The 23800-nt window shown below is 52.4% G+C and overlaps 1 protein-coding gene across 2 annotated transcripts in view; it reads right to left on the reverse strand.

Annotated features, from left to right (window-relative positions):
• Positions 1-23800, reverse strand: part of LOC146823179 (putative G protein-coupled receptor 141) — a 264196-nt gene that overhangs the window by 152450 nt on the left and 87946 nt on the right. The gene's annotated exons all lie outside the window — the stretch shown is intronic.

The raw sequence follows: 23800 nt of genomic DNA on the forward strand, positions 1-23800 counted from the left end.
GAGATGACACTCCCGCAGGACCGTGGGGATGCCTTATGGCAGGGGTACAGACGGGGAAGATGACAAGGACCCAGCCGCAAGAAAATAGAGTAGATGCTCAAGTAAGGTCCAAGGGATGCCAAACGGCAGGGACCCCTGGGAGAAGGGAGGGCCCCGAAAGGATACAGGACGAGCAGGACGGCACTTGCAGCCCGGGCATGTCCAGAAAGGGACCCCCTCCAAATCGGTAGCAAGTTGAAGCCTAGACCCGTGAATCGAAACCCAGGAAATGGGGTCCCTCCCTCCTCTGCCAGGCAATTGAGGTGGCTGGGTCCAGAATGCAAATAGAGAAAAACAATCAACAATAGAAGAAAGTGTGAAACATGGTCATTGAAGGACTGTAGTAAGACCATGAGTTTTGAAATTTGAAATATGAAGTTTTCATGTAACTAAAATGTTTATTGTGAAAATAAAACTGCGACCTTTTCAGGCTCCAAGAAGTGGTCAAGTGATAATTAAGGGAAAAGCGCGCAGCAATGGCAACAAACAGGGGGGGGGGCGGGGAGGGAGTATTCGCCGCCTGAACGGGGTTCTGTATTTGATCATTCCCAGGGCTTTAAAGAAGATGAAAAAATAGAAGGTCCCTGACAGGGGTGGGACCTATATAATTAAGGGTGTGCCTTGAAAATATATACACTAATTCCTATAGAGTGCCTCCCTACCCACATAATTGCAGAGAATCACAACTACAACTTGCATACATGACCATTACGTTGTGAGCTTTACAAAGAGGCCAAGGATTGGATGACCAAGTATTCTGAGCACCTTTTTGCTCAACTGGCAGGCACTGAGAGAAACTCGCAGTGCCTTCAGCCACAACTCAGTTGCTCCCTGTTATAAACACCTGAGGCCATATTACGGATATGGCACACTTTCCTTGTTTGCGCCACGGTGCCCCTTTCAAAAGGGGGCTGGTGTAAACAAGAAAAGTGTGCTGCATTAGAACGAATGCGCGGAATCCTTGGGCACCGCTGAACTCATGTTGACCCCAGGGCAGCACATTCAATCAATCAATCAGGGAATTGTAAGCGCTCAACTCACCCATGAGGGTTTCAAGGTGCTGGGGGTGGGGGAGGTCAGTAGTTCCGGTCAGCCGAAGAGCCAAGTCTTAGTCTTAAGAGCTTTCCTGAAGGTGTTCAGGGACAGGGCACGTCTGATGTCGATCGGGAGCTTGTACCATGTCTTGGCTGTGATGTCGGAGAATTCAAATGAAATATGGAGCAGCTGCTAAAAAGCTATTCTGCATTTCACTGTCGAGGCGGCTATCCGCCTGTACTTTTAAGGGGGATTAGAGATCTCCTTACAGGCGGGTGGAGTGAGTGACTGCACCTGCCTGCAGTGGATGTCTAGGGCATTCCAAGGAAGCCTCTTTCTCTCCCACAAAGGGCTGCCTTTAAGTGGTGCACTGAAAGTGTGCCACCTTTTTGTGGCGCACTTTCAGTGTGCCTCTTATAGACATTTGCCTCGGCTCCCATGTCGGTAATATGGAGGGTTGCAGAGACAAAGTGATTCCCTCCTTTCCATGGGCCCACGCCTCCATGCAAATGATGGAACACCCTCTCATGATAGAGCTGGTGCAACATGTGCACTAGCTTTATCTGTATTAGGGGATGCCCAAGCGTCTGCAGCCCCTTTAACAATACCACTGACCCTGGGGGTGCTCAAAGTGGCCACACTCGCCTGGAGCACACTGTATAATACTGGCTGTGGATGAAGCACAATTCACATTGTGTACTAGATCAGAGTAATATGCTTCTTGAAATAAAAACATAACATACCTGTTAGACCTGGCACCTTGGCGTGAGTTTCCCTTCCACTTTTTGCTGATGTGCCTCATAGTGTTTTGTTGGTGTTAGCCGCTCAGGGCACTGTGCCACTGCTAATCAGTGCCACAGTGCAAGTGCTCCCTTTTGTAAAATATATACATTGATTGGTGTCCATGTTTGGCTTATTTGGTTTACTATCAGCCCCTAGTAAAGTGCACCAGGAGTGCCAGGGCTTGTAAATACAAATGCTGCAGGTGGGCTTGCAGCACCGGTTGTGCCACCCACAGAAGCGGCCTAGTAAAATGTGTCTAGGGTCTGCCACTGCAGAACCTGCGCGCGGTCTGGTACCTTCGCACTGATTGCGCAAGTGCACCTACTTGCCAGTCCCCAAACCTACACTTAACTAGATATTAGTCACCCCTCTGGTAGGCCCAAGGGCAGGGTGCATTGTAGGTATAAGGTAGGACATGCCCTGATGTGTGTGGCATGTCCTAATAGTGAATTACAGCCATTTTCGTTATTCACTATTGAAGGCTACCTGCTCTCCATAGGCCAGAATGGGCTGCTGGAATTACTACATGCTGTAATCCCAGTGCACTCAGAGAGCATGGTAGAAAGTCAAGTTTAGTATGCCTGAACTCAGAATAATAAAATACTTCTTTTAGTAAAGTTTATTTTAATATCCTGTGTTTGTAAAAACCACTTTTAGAAAGTTAGTATTTACTTACCTGGCCATTTCAGTCCGCCTCTGCTGTGTGTGTGTGTTCTGCCTAGTAACAGTAAGGATCAGGGCTGGGGAATTCCAGGAGACCGGTTGGCTGCCAGGTGGTGGGTAGAGAGACTACACCAGGATGGGTGGGAGGAGTACACCTTGACTCTGAATAGACCTGTGCTCTGCCACCACAATGCCGGCTCCGCCCCCTGTGGAGCGGCTGATGTCTCTGCCCTGCTGCTGAAAGGAAAGAGCAGAGTCATGACAACAAAGTGCTCCAAAACTGGAATGAGCCAGGCCCAGGCCCCCTGGCGACAAAGAACAAAAGAAACCTGCTCCTAAGAAATCAGATCCTGTTTACGCCAAGAAGAAACTCTGCCTGAAGAGAAGGACCTGGGAAAGCTGCATGGAGGACTACTGTCTCTGACCTGTGAGACTGGCCTGTGGTGGGTGCCTTGCTGCAAGAAGGAGAGGAAGAAAAGACTTGAGAAGAAAAGACTTTTGAATCAACTTGTGCTTTGAACAATCTCCAAGGGCTTGCTGGTGAACTTGCCCCCTGATCTGCGCCCCAGGAACAGTGGGGGCTACCTCTCCCCAAGAAGAGGAGAAGCTGCTGGAGGCGATCCTGTGACGCTGACCCCTGAGGACCTGTGTGCCCCTCATCTGAGCACCGCAACATCTGCCACCGGGGCTACTGCGAGCACCGCAAAGACCTGTCTACCTGGTCCAAGCACAGCAAGCATCTGCCCCCCGAGCCGTAGCTCGCACCGCAAAGAAGAGACTGGTTAGGCTCTGAGCGCCGAGCCTCTGCGACCCCCCTGGCCGTGGAAGCCCCTGCAAGGACCTACGAAGCCCTGTGTGTCCTCTCTGTGAAGCCGGCAGCGCGACGCGCTGAAGGAATTGCCCTCGAGCTGCCCCTCCTGCTTCTACCCTCTGGTGCGTGTCCGGAAGCCTAGACGTGCCCCACGAAGCATCGCCATCCTCTGACCTCCAGGGACAGCAACGCGATGTGGGACACCTCTCACCAACTTCTGGAGCCGCCAGGACCTTTGCCCAACAAGAATTCCAAGGTACTGTGTGCAGCGCGCGTTGGTGCGACCCATCCGTTGCTTGGTTCGGGCCGTACTGACGCTTGAGACCCGCTACGCTGCTCACGAGTAAAGCGTGCGCTTTAGCAACCTTCGGAGCGACTGTACGAAGCGATCCGGAAAGGTACGAATCGTCCCCCATTGAAAGTATAGTAAGTTGCTCACGCGAAAAGCGTGAGGTTTGGGAAGAGGCATACCAAACGTGTACGACACGTACCTACGAGGGTACGGTCCATACGGTTCACGTCCCGAGTACGTGTGCTCACGCGAGAAGTGTGAGAAACGGCAAGAGACGTCCAAAACTGAGTACGAAGCATACCGGAGGCGCTACGAAGCGCACAGAACCCCAAAGAAGCATATTTGAAGTAGAAAAGTGCCATTTTAAGAACTGTGGACTGCCTAAAAGCATTTAAAGTAACTGGTACCTTATTTAAGTGAAAGAACTGTATTTTGACATCCTGCTTGAAGAAATCTTTTATATAAAGAACTTTATTTTGATATAAATACAGCCTTGTGTCTTTGTGTGGTGGGGTGGTGATTATTGTGTGAGATATCTTGAACGCTTAACCTAATGCCCTCTGGAAATCTAGCCTGACTGCTCGCGCCACATTACCTAGAGGGTGAGCAGGGGTTGTTTTTAAAGAGGTAATCCTACGCCCTGGCTTAGAGGAAAGGGTCCCTGCTTGTCGCAAGTGCATACCTGCGCCAACCAGAGACCCCGGATTCTAACATTGGTGGCAGCGGTGGGGATTTACGGATTTGCATTTCTGGTGTCTGCGCAGTGATTACTAGCCATTGCACAGTGAGGACAGTCCAGTAGCTTAAAGACACAGAACTTATTAAATTTAATTTTCACTTGTCAAGAGAAGAAGATCCCTTGTGTTTGGAGTCATGCCTGGCCCAAACAGCATAGAGAAACCGCTCTCTGAAGCTACTGAAGTAGGAGAGATAGAATGGGATGAATCACAACTGGATAGCTACACAAAGACCCAACTCAAGTACTTTTGCAAGAAGTTCAAGGTCCCACATGTAGGATGCCGGCTCAAAGGAGATCTCCACAAGGCGCTGAAAGCCTGGGTTGAATCAAGGGGTGCAGTTGAGGAAACTGTACCATTGGAACTAGTGGAGAGCATCCACAGTTTTAGCAGAGGACTGTCGCCAGAGGAGCTGGCAGACAGACAGGCCACCAGGGATCATGAAATTACATTGGCAAAGCTGAAATTAAATGGCCAATTGGAGCTAGAAACCAAGAAAATGGCTCTTGAAGAAAGAAAGATTCAGATGGAGCATGACGCGAGAATGAGGGAGTTGGCGATAAAGGAGAAAAGTTTGGAAAACCCTCCCTCTGGTGGCAGCGCAACGCCGGTGCAGGTAGAGTCAAGGGTGTACATACCAAAAGATGTAGTTAAGGAAAACTTTAAGAATGACGACATAGGGCAATGGTTCAATGCCTATGAGGTAGCCATGTCTTCCCACCGGGTCCCTGAGAGAGATTGGGGAGCGGGGTTGTGGGGACGGTTCCTCAGTGAGGGGCGGGACACACTTTTAGATTTGCCCTCTGATGTCTACAACTCTTACCCCCACATGAAGGAAGCTTTAATGAATAGATATGGGCTCACTCCTGAATTATATAGACAGAGGTTCAGGGGGTGTACCAAGATTGCGGGGAGTACATATGTGGAGTATGTGACCTTTTTCTGCAGAGCAGTTGATGGCTGGGTGAAGGGTAGCAAAGTTGATGATTACCAAGGTCTCTTTGATTTAATTGCATGGGAGCACTTGTCGCTTAATTGTTTTCCTGAGCTACGCCAACACCTGATAGATAGCAAGCTGACTAACCCTAGGAAGCTTTCTGAAGAGGCAGACCGCTGGGTCAGCACCAGGGTCCACAAGGGTCAAGTGAAACCGGCCCCTAAAGTTCCCACGGCCCAGGAGGAAGCAGACCTTGAGGGGGATGCCCTGGAGCCTACCGGGGAACAGATAGCCGAACTGGGGGACCTGCCTGAGCTGACCCATTGGCAGCAAGAAGGAGGCCCCACCAGGGAGGAATTCTGCCGGGAGCAGAAAGAGTGCCCCTCTCTAGTGGGTATGCGGCAGCAGGCTGCAGCCCAGGCCAATGGGGATCAGTCCGGTACTCACTTAATCTACTGGGAGAACGACCTCCTGTACTCAGAGCCTAAGGTTGCTGAACCTGGGTCAGCCCATGTGCTGGTGGTACCCCAGAAGTTCAGAGCCTTCCTACTGGGGCTGGCTCACGACATTCCGTTAGCAGGGCATTTGGGGCAGGACAAGACCTTCGAAAGGCTTGTCACCCACTTTTATTGGCCTCAAATGCGCAGGAGTTCTGACACTCACTGCAGGACATGCCAGACTTGCCAGGCAAGTGGCAAGAGTGGAAGGAAGCTGAAGGCTCCACTCCAACCTTTCCCTGTGGTCAGTACCCCATTCCAGCGAGTGGGGATTGACATTGTGGGGCCACTGGACTCCAAGACAGCCATGGGCAACAGGTTTATCCTGGTCTTGGTGGACCATGCCACCCGGTACCCTGAAGCCATCCCTCTGAGGACAGTGACGGCCCCCGTGGTGGGATGGGCACTGATGGGAATTTTCTCACGAGTAGGATTCCCTCTTAAGGTGGTGTCCGACAGGGGGACCAATTTCATATCGAAATATATGAAATCCCTTTGGCAAGAGTGTGGTGTGACATACAAGTTCACCACCCCTTACCATCCCCAAGGAAACGGGTTGGTTGAGAGATTCAACAGAACCCTAAAGGGCATGATTATGGGTCTTGAGGAACCCATGAGGCGTAAGTGGGCCGTCCTCTTACCATGCCTTCTCTTTGCGTACCGTGAGGTGCCACAGAAGTCTCTGGGGTTCAGTCCCTTTGAGCTTCTGTATGGCCACCCAGTACGAGGACCTCTTAGTCTGGTCAAGGAAGGCTGGGAGCAATCTCCCAGGAAACCTCCCCAGAATGTATATAGTTACATGCTGGCCTTTCGGAACCAGACTCGGCGTTTCAGGCAACTTGCTGAGGCAAATCTGGAAGCCAGCCAGGAGGAAATGAAGCGGTGGTACGACCAGAACGCCACTCTGATTGAGCTTCAACCTGGTCAAAAGGTATGGGTCCTGGCCCCTGTGGAGCCTTGTGCACTCCAGGACAAGTGGACAGGACCCTTTGAGATTGTGGAGCGCAAGAGTTCTGTCACCTACTTGGTAGACTTGCAGTCTCTTAGGAACCACTTGAGGGTCCTACATGTCAATCGACTAAAGGCCCACTTGGAGAGGTCCGAAGTGGGCATGCTCTTGGCCACAGATGATGGGACGGAGGAGGAGTCTGAGCCTCTTCCTGACCTCCTGGTAGCCTCAGAGCGAGACGGGTCAGTGGATGGAGTTAACCTCTCACCCACCCTGACCCGGAGCAACAGGATGACTGCCGCCAGCTGCTGGGGCACACAGATTGGTGCGTCCATGATGTGGATACAGGAGACAGCTTACCTGTGAAGCACAAGGCTTACAGGGTAACTGACAGGGTCAGAGCCTGCAGCAAAGAGGAGGTCTAAAAAATGCTTACTCTTGGGGTGGTTGAGTCCTCCAGCAGTCCTTGGGCCAGCCCAGTGGTCTTGGTCCCAAAGGCTGCAGCACCGGGTGCCACACCCGAACTCCGGTTCTGTGTGGACTACAGAGGACTCAATTCGGTCACGAAGACTGACGCGCACCCCATCCCCAGAGCTGATGAGCTCATCGATCGGTTAGGGGCTGCACGGTACCTCAGCACATTTGATTTAACGTCTGGGTACTGGCAGATCGCCTTGACTGATGGGGCCAAAGAGAGGTCCGCATTCTCCACACCAGATGGGCATTTCCAGTTCCGGGTTATGCCATTTGGGATGAAGAATGCCCCTGCCACCTTCCAGAGGTTGGTCAACCAGGTGCTGGCTGGGCTGACCGAGTTCAGCGCCGCCTACCTGGATGACATCGCAGTGTTTAGTGGCACATGGAAAGAACACCTGCAACATCTCTGGGAAGTGTTGATGGCACTGCACAAGGCAGGCCTCACGATCAAGGCAAGCAAGTGTCAGATCGGGCAGGTTTCCGTGGTGTACTTGGGACACCAAGTAGGGAGCGGCCAGGTGGCGCCCCTACAACCCAAGATCGGAACCATCCTGGCTTGGGAGCCCCCAAAGACCCAGACGGAGGTGAGGGCCTTTTTAGAACTCACAGGGTACTACAGGAGGTTTGTCAAGGGGTATGGCAGCATCGTTGCCCCCTTGACAGAGCTGACTTCGAAGAAGCAGCCCAGAAAAGTGATATGGACTGACACCGGTCAGAAAGCTTTTGACACCCTGAAGCCTGCCATGTGCACGGCGCCCGTGCTCTTGGCTCCTGACTTCTCCAAAGAATTCCTAGTGCAGACAGACGCATCAGAGCATGGTGTAGGGTCTGTTCTCTCACAGATGACTGAGGAGGGCTGGGACCAACCTGTACCCTTCATAAGTAGGAGGTTACTTCCACGGGAACAAAGGTGGAGTGCAATAGAGCGAGAAGCATTTGCTGTGGTCTGGGCGCTGAAGAAGCTAAGACCCTACTTGTTTGGGTCTCACTTCCGGGTTCAGACCGACCACAGGCCCCTCAGATGGTTGATGCAAATGAGGGGTGAGAACCCAAAACTGTTGAGGTGGTCCATCTCCCTACAGGGTATGGACTTTCCGGTGGAGCATCGCCCTGGCACAGATCATGCCAATGCTGACGGTCTGTCCAGATCTTTCCGCCTTAGTGAAGAGGAACTCCCTGGGGTAGGGTAGTTCCCCCCACATTTCAGCTGGAGGGGACACGTGTTAGACCTGGCACCTTGGCGTGAGATACCCTTCCACTTTTTGCTGATGTGCCTCATTGTGTTTTGTTGGTGTTAGCCCCTCAGGGCACTGTGCCACTGCTAATCAGTGCCACAGTGCAAGTGCTCCCTTTTGTAAAATGTATACATTGATTGGTGTCCATGTTTGGCTTATTTGGTTTACTATCAGCCCCTAGTAAAGTGCACCAGGAGTGCCAGGGCTTGTAAATACAAATGCTGCTGGTGGGCTTGCAGCACTGGTTGTGCCACCCACAGAAGCGGCCTAGTAAAATGTGTCTAGGGTCTGCCACTGCAGAACCTGCGCGCGGTCTGGTACTGTCGCGCTGATTGCGCAAGTGCACCTACTTGCCAGTCCCCAAACCTTCACTTAACTACATATTAGTCACCCCTCTGGTAGGCCCAAGGGCAGGGTGCATTTTAGGTATAAGGTAGGGCATGCCCTGATGTGTGTGGCATGTCCTAATAGTGAATTACAGCCTTTTTCGTTTTTCACTATTGAAGGCTACCTGCTCTCCATAGGCAAGAATGGGCTGCTGGAATTACTACATGCTGTAATCCCAGTGGACTCAGAGAGCATGGTAGAAAGTCAAGTTTAGTATGCCTGAACTCAGAATAATAAAATACTTCTTTTAGTAAAGTTTATTTTAATATCCTGTGTTTGTAAAAACCACTTTTAGAAAGTTAGTATTTACTGACCTTGCCATTTCAGTCCGCCTCTGCTGTGTGTGTGTATTCTGCCTAGTAACAGTAAGGAGCAGGGCTGGGGAATTCCAGGAGACCGGTTGGCTGCCAGGTGGTGGGTAGAGAGATTACACCAGGATGGGTGGGAGGAGTACACCTTGACTCTGAATAGACCTGTGCTCTGCCACCAAAATGCCGGCTCCGTCCCCTGTGGAGCGGCTGATGTCTCTGCCCTGCTGCTGAAAGGAAAGAGCAGAGTCACCACAACAAAGTGCTCCAAAACTGGACTGAGCCAGGCCCAGGCCCCCTGGCGACAAAGAACAAAAGAAACTTGCTATAAAAGAAGGAGCCCTCCTCCTAAGAAATCAGATCCTGTTTACGCCAAGAAGAAACTCTGCCTGAAGAGAAGGACCTGGGAAAGCTGCATGGAGGACTACTGTCTCTGACCTGTGAGACTGGCCTGTGGTGGGTGCCTTGCTGCAAGAAGGAGAGGAGGAAAAGACTTGAGCAGAAAAGACTTTTGAATCAACTTGTGCTTTGAACAATCTCCAAGAGCTTGCTGGTGAACTTGCCCCCTGATCTGCGCCCCAGGAACAGTGGGCGCTACCTTTCCCCAAGAAGAGGAGAAGCTGCTGGAGGCGATCCTGTGACGCTGACCCCTAAGGACCTGTGTGCCCCTCATCTGAGCACTGCGACATCTGCCACCGGGGCTACTGCGAGCATCGCAAAGACCTGTCTACCTGGTCCAAGCACAGCAAGCATCTGCCCCCCGAGCCGTAGCTCGCACCGCAAAGAAGAGACTGGTTAGGCTCTGAGCGCCGAGCCTCTGCGACCCCCCTGGCCGTGGAAGCCCCTGCAAGGACCTACGAAGCCCTGTGTGTCCTCTCTGTGAAGCCGGCAGTGCGACGCACTGAAGGAATTGCCCCCGAGCTGCCCCTCCTGCTTCTACCCTCTGGTGCGTGTCCGGAAGCCTAGACGTGCCCCACGAAGCATCGCCATCCTCTGACCTCCAGGGACAGCAACGCGACGTGGGACACCCCTCACCGACTTCTGGAGCCGCCAGGACCTTTGCCCAACAAGAATTCCAAGGTACTGTGTGCAGCGCGCGTTGGTGCGACCCATCCGTTGCTTGGTTCGGGCCGTACTGACGCTTGAGACCCGCTACGCTGCTCACGCGTAAAGCGTGCGCTTTAGCAACCTTCGGAGCGACTGTACGAAGCGATGCGGAAAGGTACGAATCATCCCCCATTGAAAGTATAGTACGTTGCTCACGCGAGAAGCGTGAGGTTTGGAAAGAGGCGTACAGAACGTGTACGACACGTACCTACGAGGGTACGGTCCATACGGTTCACGTCCCGAGTACGTGTGCTCACGCGAGAAGTGTGAGAAACGGCAAGAGACGTCCAAAACTGAGTACGAAGCATACCGGAGGCGCTACGAAGCGCACAGAACCCCAAAGAAGCATATTTGAAGTAGAAAAGTGCCATTTTAAGAACTGTGGACTGCCTAAAAGCATTTAAAGTAACTGGAACCTTATTTAAGTGAAATAACTGTATTTTGACATCCTGCTTGAAGAAATCTTTATATAAAGAACTTTATTTTGATATAAATACAGCCTTGTGTCTTTGGGTGGTGGGGTGGTGATTATTGTGTGAGATATCTTGAACGCTTAACCTAATGCCCTCTGGAAATCTAGCCTGACTGCTCGCGCCACATTACCTAGAGGGTGAGCAGGGGTTGTTTTTAAAGAGGTAATCCTACGCCCTGGCTTAGAGGAAAGGGTCCCTGCTTGTCGCAAGTGCATACCTGCGCCAACCAGAGACCCCGGATTCTAACATTGGTGGCAGCGGTGGGGATTTACGGATTTGCATTTCTGGTGTCTGCGCAGTGATTACTAGCCATTGCACAGTGAGGACAGTCCAGTAGCTTAAAGACACAGAACTTATTAAATTTAATTTTCACTTGTCAAGAGAAGAAGATCCCTTGTGTTTGGAGTCATGCCTGGCCCAAACAGCATAGAGAAACCGCTCTCTGAAGCTACTGAAGTAGGAGAGATAGAATGGGATGAATCACAACTGGATAGCTACACAAAGACCCAACTCAAGTACTTTTGCAAGAAGTTCAAGGTCCCACATGTAGGATGCCGGCTCAAAGGAGATCTCCACAAGGCGCTGAAAGCCTGGGTTGAATCAAGGGGTGCAGTTGAGGAAACTGTACCATTGGAACTAGTGGAGAGCATCCACAGTTTTAGCAGAGGACTGTCGCCAGAGGAGCTGGCAGACAGACAGGCCACCAGGGATCATGAAATTACATTGGCAAAGCTGAAATTAAATGGCCAATTGGAGCTAGAAACCAAGAAAATGGCTCTTGAAGAAAGAAAGATTCAGATGGAGCATGACGCGAGAATGAGGGAGTTGGCGATAAAGGAGAAAAGTTTGGAAAACCCTCCCTCTGGTGGCAGCGCAACGCCGGTGCAGGTAGAGTCAAGGGTGTACATACCAAAAGATGTAGTTAAGGAAAACTTTAAGAATGACGACATAGGGCAATGGTTCAATGCCTATGAGGTAGCCATGTCTTCCCACCGGGTCCCTGAGAGAGATTGGGGAGCGGGGTTGTGGGGACGGTTCCTCAGTGAGGGGCGGGACACACTTTTAGATTTGCCCTCTGATGTCTACAACTCTTACCCCCACATGAAGGAAGCTTTAATGAATAGATATGGGCTCACTCCTGAATTATATAGACAGAGGTTCAGGGGGTGTACCAAGATTGCGGGGAGTACATATGTGGAGTATGTGACCTTTTTCTGCAGAGCAGTTGATGGCTGGGTGAAGGGTAGCAAAGTTGATGATTACCAAGGTCTCTTTGATTTAATTGCATGGGAGCACTTGTCGCTTAATTGTTTTCCTGAGCTACGCCAACACCTGATAGATAGCAAGCTGACTAACCCTAGGAAGCTTTCTGAAGAGGCAGACCGCTGGGTCAGCACCAGGGTCCACAAGGGTCAAGTGAAACCGGCCCCTAAAGTTCCCACGGCCCAGGAGGAAGCAGACCTTGAGGGGGATGCCCTGGAGCCTACCGGGGAACAGATAGCCGAACTGGGGGACCTGCCTGAGCTGACCCATTGGCAGCAAGAAGGAGGCCCCACCAGGGAGGAATTCTGCCGGGAGCAGAAAGAGTGCCCCTCTCTAGTGGGTATGCGGCAGCAGGCTGCAGCCCAGGCCAATGGGGATCAGTCCGGTACTCACTTAATCTACTGGGAGAACGACCTCCTGTACTCAGAGCCTAAGGTTGCTGAACCTGGGTCAGCCCATGTGCTGGTGGTACCCCAGAAGTTCAGAGCCTTCCTACTGGGGCTGGCTCACGACATTCCGTTAGCAGGGCATTTGGGGCAGGACAAGACCTTCGAAAGGCTTGTCACCCACTTTTATTGGCCTCAAATGCGCAGGAGTTCTGACACTCACTGCAGGACATGCCAGACTTGCCAGGCAAGTGGCAAGAGTGGAAGGAAGCTGAAGGCTCCACTCCAACCTTTCCCTGTGGTCAGTACCCCATTCCAGCGAGTGGGGATTGACATTGTGGGGCCACTGGACTCCAAGACAGCCATGGGCAACAGGTTTATCCTGGTCTTGGTGGACCATGCCACCCGGTACCCTGAAGCCATCCCTCTGAGGACAGTGACGGCCCCCGTGGTGGGATGGGCACTGATGGGAATTTTCTCACGAGTAGGATTCCCTCTTAAGGTGGTGTCCGACAGGGGGACCAATTTCATATCGAAATATATGAAATCCCTTTGGCAAGAGTGTGGTGTGACATACAAGTTCACCACCCCTTACCATCCCCAAGGAAACGGGTTGGTTGAGAGATTCAACAGAACCCTAAAGGGCATGATTATGGGTCTTGAGGAACCCATGAGGCGTAAGTGGGCCGTCCTCTTACCATGCCTTCTCTTTGCGTACCGTGAGGTGCCACAGAAGTCTCTGGGGTTCAGTCCCTTTGAGCTTCTGTATGGCCACCCAGTACGAGGACCTCTTAGTCTGGTCAAGGAAGGCTGGGAGCAATCTCCCAGGAAACCTCCCCAGAATGTATATAGTTACATGCTGGCCTTTCGGAACCAGACTCGGCGTTTCAGGCAACTTGCTGAGGCAAATCTGGAAGCCAGCCAGGAGGAAATGAAGCGGTGGTACGACCAGAACGCCACTCTGATTGAGCTTCAACCTGGTCAAAAGGTATGGGTCCTGGCCCCTGTGGAGCCTTGTGCACTCCAGGACAAGTGGACAGGACCCTTTGAGATTGTGGAGCGCAAGAGTTCTGTCACCTACTTGGTAGACTTGCAGTCTCTTAGGAACCACTTGAGGGTCCTACATGTCAATCGACTAAAGGCCCACTTGGAGAGGTCCGAAGTGGGCATGCTCTTGGCCACAGATGATGGGACGGAGGAGGAGTCTGAGCCTCTTCCTGACCTCCTGGTAGCCTCAGAGCGAGACGGGTCAGTGGATGGAGTTAACCTCTCACCCACCCTGACCCGGAGCAACAGGATGACTGCCGCCAGCTGCTGGGGCACACAGATTGGTGCGTCCATGATGTGGATACAGGAGACAGCTTACCTGTGAAGCACAAGGCTTACAGGGTAACTGACAGGGTCAGAGCCTGCAGCAAAGAGGAGGTCTAAAAAATGCTTACTCTTGGGGTGGTTGAGTCCTCCAGCAGTCCTTGGGCCAGCCCAGTGGTCTTGGTCCCAAAGGCTGCAGCACCGGGTGCCACACCCGAACTCCGGTTCTGTGTGGACTACAGAGGACTCAATTCGGTCACGAAGACTGACGCGCACCCCATCCCCAGAGCTGATGAGCTCATCGATCGGTTAGGGGCTGCACGGTACCTCAGCACATTTGATTTAACGTCTGGGTACTGGCAGATCGCCTTGACTGATGGGGCCAAAGAGAGGTCCGCATTCTCCACACCAGATGGGCATTTCCAGTTCCGGGTTATGCCATTTGGGATGAAGAATGCCCCTGCCACCTTCCAGAGGTTGGTCAACCAGGTGCTGGCTGGGCTGACCGAGTTCAGCGCCGCCTACCTGGATGACATCGCAGTGTTTAGTGGCACATGGAAAGAACACCTGCAACATCTCTGGGAAGTGTTGATGGCACTGCACAAGGCAGGCCTCACGATCAAGGCAAGCAAGTGTCAGATCGGGCAGGTTTCCGTGGTGTACTTGGGACACCAAGTAGGGAGCGGCCAGGTGGCGCCCCTACAACCCAAGATCGGAACCATCCTGGCTTGGGAGCCCCCAAAGACCCAGACGGAGGTGAGGGCCTTTTTAGAACTCACAGGGTACTACAGGAGGTTTGTCAAGGGGTATGGCAGCATCGTTGCCCCCTTGACAGAGCTGACTTCGAAGAAGCAGCCCAGAAAAGTGATATGGACTGACACCGGTCAGAAAGCTTTTGACACCCTGAAGCCTGCCATGTGCACGGCGCCCGTGCTCTTGGCTCCTGACTTCTCCAAAGAATTCCTAGTGCAGACAGACGCATCAGAGCATGGTGTAGGGTCTGTTCTCTCACAGATGACTGAGGAGGGCTGGGACCAACCTGTACCCTTCATAAGTAGGAGGTTACTTCCACGGGAACAAAGGTGGAGTGCAATAGAGCGAGAAGCATTTGCTGTGGTCTGGGCGCTGAAGAAGCTAAGACCCTACTTGTTTGGGTCTCACTTCCGGGTTCAGACCGACCACAGGCCCCTCAGATGGTTGATGCAAATGAGGGGTGAGAACCCAAAACTGTTGAGGTGGTCCATCTCCCTACAGGGTATGGACTTTCCGGTGGAGCATCGCCCTGGCACAGATCATGCCAATGCTGACGGTCTGTCCAGATCTTTCCGCCTTAGTGAAGAGGAACTCCCTGGGGTAGGGTAGTTCCCCCCACATTTCAGCTGGAGGGGACACGTGTTAGACCTGGCACCTTGGCGTGAGATACCCTTCCACTTTTTGCTGATGTGCCTCATTGTGTTTTGTTGGTGTTAGCCCCTCAGGGCACTGTGCCACTGCTAATCAGTGCCACAGTGCAAGTGCTCCCTTTTGTAAAATGTATACATTGATTGGTGTCCATGTTTGGCTTATTTGGTTTACTATCAGCCCCTAGTAAAGTGCACCAGGAGTGCCAGGGCTTGTAAATACAAATGCTGCTGGTGGGCTTGCAGCACTGGTTGTGCCACCCACAGAAGCGGCCTAGTAAAATGTGTCTAGGGTCTGCCACTGCAGAACCTGCGCGCGGTCTGGTACTGTCGCGCTGATTGCGCAAGTGCACCTACTTGCCAGTCCCCAAACCTTCACTTAACTACATATTAGTCACCCCTCTGGTAGGCCCAAGGGCAGGGTGCATTTTAGGTATAAGGTAGGGCATGCCCTGATGTGTGTGGCATGTCCTAATAGTGAATTACAGCCTTTTTCGTTTTTCACTATTGAAGGCTACCTGCTCTCCATAGGCAAGAATGGGCTGCTGGAATTACTACATGCTGTAATCCCAGTGGACTCAGAGAGCATGGTAGAAAGTCAAGTTTAGTATGCCTGAACTCAGAATAATAAAATACTTCTTTTAGTAAAGTTTATTTTAATATCCTGTGTTTGTAAAAACCACTTTTAGAAAGTTAGTATTTACTGACCTTGCCATTTCAGTCCGCCTCTGCTGTGTGTGTGTATTCTGCCTAGTAACAGTAAGGAGCAGGGCTGGGGAATTCCAGGAGACCGGTTGGCTGCCAGGTGGTGGGTAGAGAGATTACACCAGGATGGGTGGGAGGAGTACACCTTGACTCTGAATAGACCTGTGCTCTGCCACCAAAATGCCGGCTCCGTCCCCTGTGGAGCGGCTGATGTCTCTGCCCTGCTGCTGAAAGGAAAGAGCAGAGTCACCACAACAAAGTGCTCCAAAACTGGACTGAGCCAGGCCCAGGCCCCCTGGCGACAAAGAACAAAAGAAACTTGCTATAAAAGAAGGAGCCCTCCTCCTAAGAAATCAGATCCTGTTTACGCCAAGAAGAAACTCTGCCTGAAGAGAAGGACCTGGGAAAGCTGCATGGAGGACTACTGTCTCTGACCTGTGAGACTGGCCTGTGGTGGGTGCCTTGCTGCAAGAAGGAGAGGAGGAAAAGACTTGAGCAGAAAAGACTTTTGAATCAACTTGTGCTTTGAACAATCTCCAAGAGCTTGCTGGTGAACTTGCCCCCTGATCTGCGCCCCAGGAACAGTGGGCGCTACCTTTCCCCAAGAAGAGGAGAAGCTGCTGGAGGCGATCCTGTGACGCTGACCCCTAAGGACCTGTGTGCCCCTCATCTGAGCACTGCGACATCTGCCACCGGGGCTACTGCGAGCATCGCAAAGACCTGTCTACCTGGTCCAAGCACAGCAAGCATCTGCCCCCCGAGCCGTAGCTCGCACCGCAAAGAAGAGACTGGTTAGGCTCTGAGCGCCGAGCCTCTGCGACCCCCCTGGCCGTGGAAGCCCCTGCAAGGACCTACGAAGCCCTGTGTGTCCTCTCTGTGAAGCCGGCAGTGCGACGCACTGAAGGAATTGCCCCCGAGCTGCCCCTCCTGCTTCTACCCTCTGGTGCGTGTCCGGAAGCCTAGACGTGCCCCACGAAGCATCGCCATCCTCTGACCTCCAGGGACAGCAACGCGACGTGGGACACCCCTCACCGACTTCTGGAGCCGCCAGGACCTTTGCCCAACAAGAATTCCAAGGTACTGTGTGCAGCGCGCGTTGGTGCGACCCATCCGTTGCTTGGTTCGGGCCGTACTGACGCTTGAGACCCGCTACGCTGCTCACGCGTAAAGCGTGCGCTTTAGCAACCTTCGGAGCGACTGTACGAAGCGATGCGGAAAGGTACGAATCATCCCCCATTGAAAGTATAGTACGTTGCTCACGCGAGAAGCGTGAGGTTTGGAAAGAGGCGTACAGAACGTGTACGACACGTACCTACGAGGGTACGGTCCATACGGTTCACGTCCCGAGTACGTGTGCTCACGCGAGAAGTGTGAGAAACGGCAAGAGACGTCCAAAACTGAGTACGAAGCATACCGGAGGCGCTACGAAGCGCACAGAACCCCAAAGAAGCATATTTGAAGTAGAAAAGTGCCATTTTAAGAACTGTGGACTGCCTAAAAGCATTTAAAGTAACTGGAACCTTATTTAAGTGAAATAACTGTATTTTGACATCCTGCTTGAAGAAATCTTTATATAAAGAACTTTATTTTGATATAAATACAGCCTTGTGTCTTTGGGTGGTGGGGTGGTGATTATTGTGTGAGATATCTTGAACGCTTAACCTAATGCCCTCTGGAAATCTAGCCTGACTGCTCGCGCCACATTACCTAGAGGGTGAGCAGGGGTTGTTTTTAAAGAGGTAATCCTACGCCCTGGCTTAGAGGAAAGGGTCCCTGCTTGTCGCAAGTGCATACCTGCGCCAACCAGAGACCCCGGATTCTAACATTGGTGGCAGCGGTGGGGATTTACGGATTTGCATTTCTGGTGTCTGCGCAGTGATTACTAGCCATTGCACAGTGAGGACAGTCCAGTAGCTTAAAGACACAGAACTTATTAAATTTAATTTTCACTTGTCAAGAGAAGAAGATCCCTTGTGTTTGGAGTCATGCCTGGCCCAAACAGCATAGAGAAACCGCTCTCTGAAGCTACTGAAGTAGGAGAGATAGAATGGGATGAATCACAACTGGATAGCTACACAAAGACCCAACTCAAGTACTTTTGCAAGAAGTTCAAGGTCCCACATGTAGGATGCCGGCTCAAAGGAGATCTCCACAAGGCGCTGAAAGCCTGGGTTGAATCAAGGGGTGCAGTTGAGGAAACTGTACCATTGGAACTAGTGGAGAGCATCCACAGTTTTAGCAGAGGACTGTCGCCAGAGGAGCTGGCAGACAGACAGGCCACCAGGGATCATGAAATTACATTGGCAAAGCTGAAATTAAATGGCCAATTGGAGCTAGAAACCAAGAAAATGGCTCTTGAAGAAAGAAAGATTCAGATGGAGCATGACGCGAGAATGAGGGAGTTGGCGATAAAGGAGAAAAGTTTGGAAAACCCTCCCTCTGGTGGCAGCGCAACGCCGGTGCAGGTAGAGTCAAGGGTGTACATACCAAAAGATGTAGTTAAGGAAAACTTTAAGAATGACGACATAGGGCAATGGTTCAATGCCTATGAGGTAGCCATGTCTTCCCACCGGGTCCCTGAGAGAGATTGGGGAGCGGGGTTGTGGGGACGGTTCCTCAGTGAGGGGCGGGACACACTTTTAGATTTGCCCTCTGATGTCTACAACTCTTACCCCCACATGAAGGAAGCTTTAATGAATAGATATGGGCTCACTCCTGAATTATATAGACAGAGGTTCAGGGGGTGTACCAAGATTGCGGGGAGTACATATGTGGAGTATGTGACCTTTTTCTGCAGAGCAGTTGATGGCTGGGTGAAGGGTAGCAAAGTTGATGATTACCAAGGTCTCTTTGATTTAATTGCATGGGAGCACTTGTCGCTTAATTGTTTTCCTGAGCTACGCCAACACCTGATAGATAGCAAGCTGACTAACCCTAGGAAGCTTTCTGAAGAGGCAGACCGCTGGGTCAGCACCAGGGTCCACAAGGGTCAAGTGAAACCGGCCCCTAAAGTTCCCACGGCCCAGGAGGAAGCAGACCTTGAGGGGGATGCCCTGGAGCCTACCGGGGAACAGATAGCCGAACTGGGGGACCTGCCTGAGCTGACCCATTGGCAGCAAGAAGGAGGCCCCACCAGGGAGGAATTCTGCCGGGAGCAGAAAGAGTGCCCCTCTCTAGTGGGTATGCGGCAGCAGGCTGCAGCCCAGGCCAATGGGGATCAGTCCGGTACTCACTTAATCTACTGGGAGAACGACCTCCTGTACTCAGAGCCTAAGGTTGCTGAACCTGGGTCAGCCCATGTGCTGGTGGTACCCCAGAAGTTCAGAGCCTTCCTACTGGGGCTGGCTCACGACATTCCGTTAGCAGGGCATTTGGGGCAGGACAAGACCTTCGAAAGGCTTGTCACCCACTTTTATTGGCCTCAAATGCGCAGGAGTTCTGACACTCACTGCAGGACATGCCAGACTTGCCAGGCAAGTGGCAAGAGTGGAAGGAAGCTGAAGGCTCCACTCCAACCTTTCCCTGTGGTCAGTACCCCATTCCAGCGAGTGGGGATTGACATTGTGGGGCCACTGGACTCCAAGACAGCCATGGGCAACAGGTTTATCCTGGTCTTGGTGGACCATGCCACCCGGTACCCTGAAGCCATCCCTCTGAGGACAGTGACGGCCCCCGTGGTGGGATGGGCACTGATGGGAATTTTCTCACGAGTAGGATTCCCTCTTAAGGTGGTGTCCGACAGGGGGACCAATTTCATATCGAAATATATGAAATCCCTTTGGCAAGAGTGTGGTGTGACATACAAGTTCACCACCCCTTACCATCCCCAAGGAAACGGGTTGGTTGAGAGATTCAACAGAACCCTAAAGGGCATGATTATGGGTCTTGAGGAACCCATGAGGCGTAAGTGGGCCGTCCTCTTACCATGCCTTCTCTTTGCGTACCGTGAGGTGCCACAGAAGTCTCTGGGGTTCAGTCCCTTTGAGCTTCTGTATGGCCACCCAGTACGAGGACCTCTTAGTCTGGTCAAGGAAGGCTGGGAGCAATCTCCCAGGAAACCTCCCCAGAATGTATATAGTTACATGCTGGCCTTTCGGAACCAGACTCGGCGTTTCAGGCAACTTGCTGAGGCAAATCTGGAAGCCAGCCAGGAGGAAATGAAGCGGTGGTACGACCAGAACGCCACTCTGATTGAGCTTCAACCTGGTCAAAAGGTATGGGTCCTGGCCCCTGTGGAGCCTTGTGCACTCCAGGACAAGTGGACAGGACCCTTTGAGATTGTGGAGCGCAAGAGTTCTGTCACCTACTTGGTAGACTTGCAGTCTCTTAGGAACCACTTGAGGGTCCTACATGTCAATCGACTAAAGGCCCACTTGGAGAGGTCCGAAGTGGGCATGCTCTTGGCCACAGATGATGGGACGGAGGAGGAGTCTGAGCCTCTTCCTGACCTCCTGGTAGCCTCAGAGCGAGACGGGTCAGTGGATGGAGTTAACCTCTCACCCACCCTGACCCGGAGCAACAGGATGACTGCCGCCAGCTGCTGGGGCACACAGATTGGTGCGTCCATGATGTGGATACAGGAGACAGCTTACCTGTGAAGCACAAGGCTTACAGGGTAACTGACAGGGTCAGAGCCTGCAGCAAAGAGGAGGTCTAAAAAATGCTTACTCTTGGGGTGGTTGAGTCCTCCAGCAGTCCTTGGGCCAGCCCAGTGGTCTTGGTCCCAAAGGCTGCAGCACCGGGTGCCACACCCGAACTCCGGTTCTGTGTGGACTACAGAGGACTCAATTCGGTCACGAAGACTGACGCGCACCCCATCCCCAGAGCTGATGAGCTCATCGATCGGTTAGGGGCTGCACGGTACCTCAGCACATTTGATTTAACGTCTGGGTACTGGCAGATCGCCTTGACTGATGGGGCCAAAGAGAGGTCCGCATTCTCCACACCAGATGGGCATTTCCAGTTCCGGGTTATGCCATTTGGGATGAAGAATGCCCCTGCCACCTTCCAGAGGTTGGTCAACCAGGTGCTGGCTGGGCTGACCGAGTTCAGCGCCGCCTACCTGGATGACATCGCAGTGTTTAGTGGCACATGGAAAGAACACCTGCAACATCTCTGGGAAGTGTTGATGGCACTGCACAAGGCAGGCCTCACGATCAAGGCAAGCAAGTGTCAGATCGGGCAGGTTTCCGTGGTGTACTTGGGACACCAAGTAGGGAGCGGCCAGGTGGCGCCCCTACAACCCAAGATCGGAACCATCCTGGCTTGGGAGCCCCCAAAGACCCAGACGGAGGTGAGGGCCTTTTTAGAACTCACAGGGTACTACAGGAGGTTTGTCAAGGGGTATGGCAGCATCGTTGCCCCCTTGACAGAGCTGACTTCGAAGAAGCAGCCCAGAAAAGTGATATGGACTGACACCGGTCAGAAAGCTTTTGACACCCTGAAGCCTGCCATGTGCACGGCGCCCGTGCTCTTGGCTCCTGACTTCTCCAAAGAATTCCTAGTGCAGACAGACGCATCAGAGCATGGTGTAGGGTCTGTTCTCTCACAGATGACTGAGGAGGGCTGGGACCAACCTGTACCCTTCATAAGTAGGAGGTTACTTCCACGGGAACAAAGGTGGAGTGCAATAGAGCGAGAAGCATTTGCTGTGGTCTGGGCGCTGAAGAAGCTAAGACCCTACTTGTTTGGGTCTCACTTCCGGGTTCAGACCGACCACAGGCCCCTCAGATGGTTGATGCAAATGAGGGGTGAGAACCCAAAACTGTTGAGGTGGTCCATCTCCCTACAGGGTATGGACTTTCCGGTGGAGCATCGCCCTGGCACAGATCATGCCAATGCTGACGGTCTGTCCAGATCTTTCCGCCTTAGTGAAGAGGAACTCCCTGGGGTAGGGTAGTTCCCCCCACATTTCAGCTGGAGGGGACACGTGTTAGACCTGGCACCTTGGCGTGAGATACCCTTCCACTTTTTGCTGATGTGCCTCATTGTGTTTTGTTGGTGTTAGCCCCTCAGGGCACTGTGCCACTGCTAATCAGTGCCACAGTGCAAGTGCTCCCTTTTGTAAAATGTATACATTGATTGGTGTCCATGTTTGGCTTATTTGGTTTACTATCAGCCCCTAGTAAAGTGCACCAGGAGTGCCAGGGCTTGTAAATACAAATGCTGCTGGTGGGCTTGCAGCACTGGTTGTGCCACCCACAGAAGCGGCCTAGTAAAATGTGTCTAGGGTCTGCCACTGCAGAACCTGCGCGCGGTCTGGTACTGTCGCGCTGATTGCGCAAGTGCACCTACTTGCCAGTCCCCAAACCTTCACTTAACTACATATTAGTCACCCCTCTGGTAGGCCCAAGGGCAGGGTGCATTTTAGGTATAAGGTAGGGCATGCCCTGATGTGTGTGGCATGTCCTAATAGTGAATTACAGCCTTTTTCGTTTTTCACTATTGAAGGCTACCTGCTCTCCATAGGCAAGAATGGGCTGCTGGAATTACTACATGCTGTAATCCCAGTGGACTCAGAGAGCATGGTAGAAAGTCAAGTTTAGTATGCCTGAACTCAGAATAATAAAATACTTCTTTTAGTAAAGTTTATTTTAATATCCTGTGTTTGTAAAAACCACTTTTAGAAAGTTAGTATTTACTGACCTTGCCATTTCAGTCCGCCTCTGCTGTGTGTGTGTATTCTGCCTAGTAACAGTAAGGAGCAGGGCTGGGGAATTCCAGGAGACCGGTTGGCTGCCAGGTGGTGGGTAGAGAGATTACACCAGGATGGGTGGGAGGAGTACACCTTGACTCTGAATAGACCTGTGCTCTGCCACCAAAATGCCGGCTCCGTCCCCTGTGGAGCGGCTGATGTCTCTGCCCTGCTGCTGAAAGGAAAGAGCAGAGTCACCACAACAAAGTGCTCCAAAACTGGACTGAGCCAGGCCCAGGCCCCCTGGCGACAAAGAACAAAAGAAACTTGCTATAAAAGAAGGAGCCCTCCTCCTAAGAAATCAGATCCTGTTTACGCCAAGAAGAAACTCTGCCTGAAGAGAAGGACCTGGGAAAGCTGCATGGAGGACTACTGTCTCTGACCTGTGAGACTGGCCTGTGGTGGGTGCCTTGCTGCAAGAAGGAGAGGAGGAAAAGACTTGAGCAGAAAAGACTTTTGAATCAACTTGTGCTTTGAACAATCTCCAAGAGCTTGCTGGTGAACTTGCCCCCTGATCTGCGCCCCAGGAACAGTGGGCGCTACCTTTCCCCAAGAAGAGGAGAAGCTGCTGGAGGCGATCCTGTGACGCTGACCCCTAAGGACCTGTGTGCCCCTCATCTGAGCACTGCGACATCTGCCACCGGGGCTACTGCGAGCATCGCAAAGACCTGTCTACCTGGTCCAAGCACCGCAAGCATCTGCCCCCCGAGCCGTAGCTCGCACCGCAAAGAAGAGACTGGTTAGGCTCTGAGCGCCGAGCCTCTGCGACCCCCCTGGCCGTGGAAGCCCCTGCAAGGACCTACGAAGCCCTGTGTGTCCTCTCTGTGAAGCCGGCAGTGCGACGCACTGAAGGAATTGCCCCCGAGCTGCCCCTCCTGCTTCTACCCTCTGGTGCGTGTCCGGAAGCCTAGACGTGCCCCACGAAGCATCGCCATCCTCTGACCTCCAGGGACAGCAACGCGACGTGGGACACCCCTCACCGACTTCTGGAGCCGCCAGGACCTTTGCCCAACAAGAATTCCAAGGTACTGTGTGCAGTGCGCGTTGGTACGACCCGTCTGTTGCTTGGTTCGGGCCGTACTGACGCTTGAGACCCGCTACGCTGCTCACGCGTAAAGCGTGCGCTTTATCAACCTTCGGAGCGACTGTACGAAGCGATGCGGAAAGGTACGAATCATCCCCCATTGAAAGTATAGTACGTTGCTCACGCGAGAAGCGTGAGGTTTGGAAAGAGGCGTACAGAACGTGTACGACACGTACCTACGAGGGTACGGTCCATACGGTTCACGTCCCGAGTACACGTGCTCACGC

The sequence above is a fragment of the Triturus cristatus genome, chromosome 5_2 (genome assembly GCF_964204655.1).
Source record: "Triturus cristatus chromosome 5_2, aTriCri1.1, whole genome shotgun sequence".
NCBI lineage: Eukaryota > Metazoa > Chordata > Amphibia > Caudata > Salamandridae > Triturus > Triturus cristatus.